At 47.3% G+C, this 5000-nt stretch overlaps 1 protein-coding gene across 1 annotated transcript in view; it reads left to right on the top strand.

The window, feature by feature from the left end:
* Positions 1–5000, top strand: part of smyd3 (SET and MYND domain containing 3) — a 28220-nt gene that overhangs the window by 11702 nt on the left and 11518 nt on the right. The window lies entirely within an intron of this gene.

Genomic DNA, 5000 nt, shown 5'->3' with positions numbered 1-5000 from the left:
ACAAACAGCATGGGGGGGTGAGACAAACAGACGAGGTGAGGTGAGCGTCATTATTCAGGAGGCGTCCACATTATTCTGAACCAACATCACTGCTGGAATGTTCATGTGGGATTTTTCCCATGACGCCGTTCTGCTAACAAACAAACCTGCATGATCCTACCCTGCACAATCAGTGATATCATAGGGGTTAGGGTACTGGAATAGTAATCAGAAGGTTGCTGGTTGGGCCCCTAAGCAAGGCCCTCAGTTATTTACATTGTATTTGGACACAACTGTATGTTGCTCTGAACCAGAGTGTCCAGTAGAGGTGGTGGTCTGATGATGGTGTTGGTGGGTTCATGTCTGTAGTTTGATAGCAGGTGTGGCTGTGTGGGCGGGGCTGTATGGGTGGGGCTGTATGGGTGGGGCTGTGTGGGCGGGGCTGTGTGGGCGGGGCTGTATTGGTGGGGCTGTGTGGGCGGGGCTGTATGGGTGGGGCTGTATGGGTGGGGCTGTATGGACGGGGCTGTGTGGGTGGGGCTGTATGGGCGGGGCTGTGTGGGCGGGGCTGTGTGGGTGGGGCTGTGTGGGCGGGGCTGTATTTTGGAAGGCTTTCTATGAGATTCTGGAGTGTGTCTGTGGGAATGTTTGTTCATTCAGAAGAGCATCTGTGAGGTCAGATACTGATACTGGATGAGAGGGGCCTGGCTCACAGTCTCTGTTCTAGTTCATCCCAGACGTGTTGGATGGTGTGAGGTCGGAGCTCCGTGTGGGCCAGTCAGGTCCTTCCGCACCTACACTCATGCTGCAGCAGGAAAGGACCTTCCCTAATCTGTTCTCACAAAGTTGGAAGCATAAGTGTGTTGGTGTGCTGGAGCATTAAGATTTCTCTTCAGTGGCACTGAGGGGCCCGAGCCGACCCCTGAACTACACCCTCACAGCATGATCCCTCCTCCACCACACTTCACAGGTCACGTTCAGACCACCTGATACGGTTTCATTAAACAGACTCCGCCCACTTCTCTCTGTAATGAGATTAACGAGGAGTAATGAGTGTTTAACACGCCGCCGGTGTAAAGTACGTGTTTGATCTGCACTGAGGGGGGTCGGGGGGTAAAGGGGGGGGATGAGGGGGGGTGTTTACCCTCTCTACAGAGTCCCTAATGATCAGAGATAAACAGCCCCGCCCACTTCATGCTCTCACACACACACACACACTAATGAGTGTTTAGATGAGTGGTATGTAAATGAGTCGAGATCATTAACACTGGGGAGGAACCTGCAGTGCATTGTGGGTAAATTCCTACAGTATATTTAGACGCTCATTCTAACAGAAGCATTAACTCAGATCATTTAAATGTGTGTGTGTGTGTGTGTGTGTGTGTGTGTGTGTGTGTGTGTGCTGGTTCTCTGTAGTTCCCGCTGATGTAGAGAGATTTGGAACACAGCCGTGTAGCGGGGAGATCAGAGAAACGGTTGCTGAGCAACCAGCATCAAAGTGTTTCACCTTTATTACCTGCCTTGCTCACTCACACTCACACACACACACACACACACACACACACACACTCACACACAGCTCATGAATTTTATTGAGTTCTTTAATCAGAGCATCTGAAGTTCCACTGAACGACTGAAGGTCATAACGGCCTCCTTCTGTACAGTGTGTGTGTGTGTGTGTGTGTGTGTGTGTGTGTGTGTGTGTGTGTGTGTGTGTGTGTGTGTGTGTGATGTACTGCAGTGCCGCCGGTTGGTGATAAATTATCATCAATCAGAGATAATAAAAATAAATGTGCATCCATCACACACACACTCAATAATCCTCTCACACCTTTATATCAGCTATATACAGTGTATCACAAAAGTGAGTACACCCCTCACATTTCTGCAGATATTTAAGTATATCTTTTCATGGGACAACACTGACAAAATGACACTTTGACACAATGAAAAGTAGTCTGTGTGCAGCTTATATAACAGTGTAAATTTATTCTTCCCTCAAAATAACTCAATATACAGCCATTAATGTCTAAACCACCGACAACAAAAGTGAGTACACGCCTTAGTGAAAGTTCCTGAAGTGTCAATATTTTGTGTGGCCACCATTATTTCCCAGAACTGCCTTAACTCTCCTGGGCATGGAGTTTACCAGAGCTTCACAGGTTGCCACTGGAATGCTTTTCCACTCCTCCATGACGACATCACGGAGCTGGCGGATATTCGAGACTTTGCGCTCCTCCACCTTCCGCTTGAGGATGCCCCAAATATGTTCTATTGGGTTTAGGTCTGGAGACATGCTTGGCCAGTCCATCACCTTTACCCTCAGCCTCTTCAATAAAGCAGTGGTCGTCTTAGAGGTGTGTTTGGGGTCATTATCATGCTGGAACACTGCCCTGCGACCCAGTTTCCGGAGGGAGGGGATCATGCTCTGCTTCAGTATTTCACAGTACATATTGGAGTTCATGTGTCCCTCAATGAAATGTAACTCCCCAACACCTGCTGCACTCATGCAGCCCCAGACCATGGCATTCCCACCACCATGCTTGACTGTAGGCATGACACACTTATCTTTGTACTCCTCACCTGATTGCCGCCACACATGCTTGAGACCATCTGAACCAAACAAATTAATCTTGGTCTCATCAGACCATAGGACATGGTTCCAGTAATCCATGTCCTTTGTTGACATGTCTTCAGCAAACTGTTTGCGGGCTTTCTTGTGTAGAGACTTCAGAAGAGGCTTCCTTCTGGGGTGAAAGCCATGCAGACCAATTTGATGTAGTGTGCGGCGTATGGTCTGAGCACTGACAGGCTGACCCCCCACCTTTTCAATCTTTGCAGCAATGCTGACAGCACTCCTGCGCCTATCTTTCAAAGACAGCAGTTGGATGTGACGCTGAGCACGTGCACTCAGCTTCTTTGGACGACCAACGTGAGGTCTGTTCTGAGTGGACCCTGCTCTTTTAAAATGCTGGATGATCTTGGCCACTGTGCTGCAGCTCAGTTTCAGGGTGTTGGCAATCTTCTTGTAGCCTTGGCCATCTTCATTTAGCGCAACAATTCGTCTTTTAAGATCCTCAGAGAGTTCTTTGCCATGAGGTGCCATGTTGGAACTTTCAGTGACCAGTGTGAGAGAGTGTGAGAGCTGTACTACTAAATTGAACACACCTGCTCCCTATGCACACCTGAGACCTAGTAACACTAACGAGTCACATGACATTTTGGAGGGAAAATGACAGGCAGTGCTTAATTTGGACATTTAGGGGTGTAGTCTCTTAGGGGTGTACTCACTTTTGTTGCCGGTGGTTTAGACATTAATGGCTGTATATTGAGTTATTTTGAGGGAAGAATAAATTTACACTGTTATATAAGCTGCACACAGACTACTTTTCATTGTGTCAAAGTGTCATTTTGTCAGTGTTGTCCCATGAAAAGATATACTTAAATATCTGCAGAAATGTGAGGGGTGTACTCACTTTTGTGATACACTGTATATTCATTACTCCACACCAGAGAGAGAGTGTGTGTGTGTGTGAGAGAGAGAGAGAGAGAGAGTGTGTGTGAGAGAGAGAGAGAGAGAGTGTGTGTGTGTGTGTGTGTGTGTGTGTGTGTGTGTGTGTGTGTGTGTAGGCTACACTCTCTATAATATTCAGTCCAGCACTCCAGTCTGTGTTGGATGTGTTGTTATTTTACTGGAGCTCCTGCTGTAGTGGATGATCAGATGATCAGATGATCAGACTCGAGCTCCTGTGTTCAGATCTCAGCAGGATCTCCACAGGGTTCAGGTCAGAACTTTCACAGCTCAGCTTCAGCTCATGGACGGATGAGCTCACATCCTCTATTCTACCTTTAACAGTGTAACAGAGAGTCTGACAGAGAGCTCAGTCATAATGGAACAGGACAGGTCCATCCCTAACATGTTCATCTTAATATTCAGTCATCATGTTTATCAACATCCTATAAACTACAAAGAGAAAAGATCAAAGAGTTCAACATCAAACACTGATACAGTCAGTTCTGATCACATGATACATCCAGGTACACCATCAAAGAGGAAAAGCTACACACACACACACACACACACACACACACTCAAACACACTCTCACACACACACTGACACACACATGTACACACACTCTCTTACACACACACACACCCATACATACACACTCTCTCTCTCACACACACACTGACACATGTGTACACACGTACACAAACAAACACACTCTCTTACACACATACACACACACACGTACACACACAAACACACTCTTACACACACACTCACGTATACACACACACACACACACACTGCAGTTTGTTCTCCGATGTTCTGAAGTTCAGACATAAAGCAGAAGTGATTCAACACCTCAGATCTTCAGAGGAACCCAGAGAGAACACACACACACACCACCTACAACACACACACACACACACACGCACACACACGCACACACACCTCCCCCACGTCTCTGAAGATCTGGTTTAAAATGCTATTAAGATAATGACACATGGCATCACGCTCCATGTTCCACTGCTCTCTGCTGACTCCAGCATGTGAGAAATGGTGTGTGTGTGTGTGTGTGTGTGTGTGTGACTGACTCTAGCATGTGAGGAACAGTCTGATCCTGATGGCCCGCAGCGACACGGCCTGCTCACACCAGTGTGTGTGTGTGTGTGTGTGTGTGTGTGTGTGTGTGTGTGTGTGTGTGTGTGTGTGTGTGTAGGTGAAAATCCTCCATCTGCACTCAGTACAGAGTAACCATAGCAACACATAATTTACAAACCCAGCTCCAAAACACATGTTGCATTAGTAACATTGGGGAAGGTCCCCGTCAGGATCATGTCTGTGCTGAGCTGAGAGAGTCGCCGGCGTTCCTGGACTCACGTGTGTAGTTGTAGTGGTGAGCCGTGTTTACTGACCAGGGTTTTCTGAAGCGCTCCATGTGCTTCTGATCAGTACAGAATCAGGGCGGTTATGATGCATCGCTGCTGTTATGGACTGAAATATCTTTATTA

This window comes from Trichomycterus rosablanca, chromosome 13 (assembly GCF_030014385.1).
Source record: "Trichomycterus rosablanca isolate fTriRos1 chromosome 13, fTriRos1.hap1, whole genome shotgun sequence".
Lineage (NCBI taxonomy): Eukaryota > Metazoa > Chordata > Actinopteri > Siluriformes > Trichomycteridae > Trichomycterus > Trichomycterus rosablanca.
This window is presented reverse-complemented; position numbering and strand designations above follow the sequence as displayed.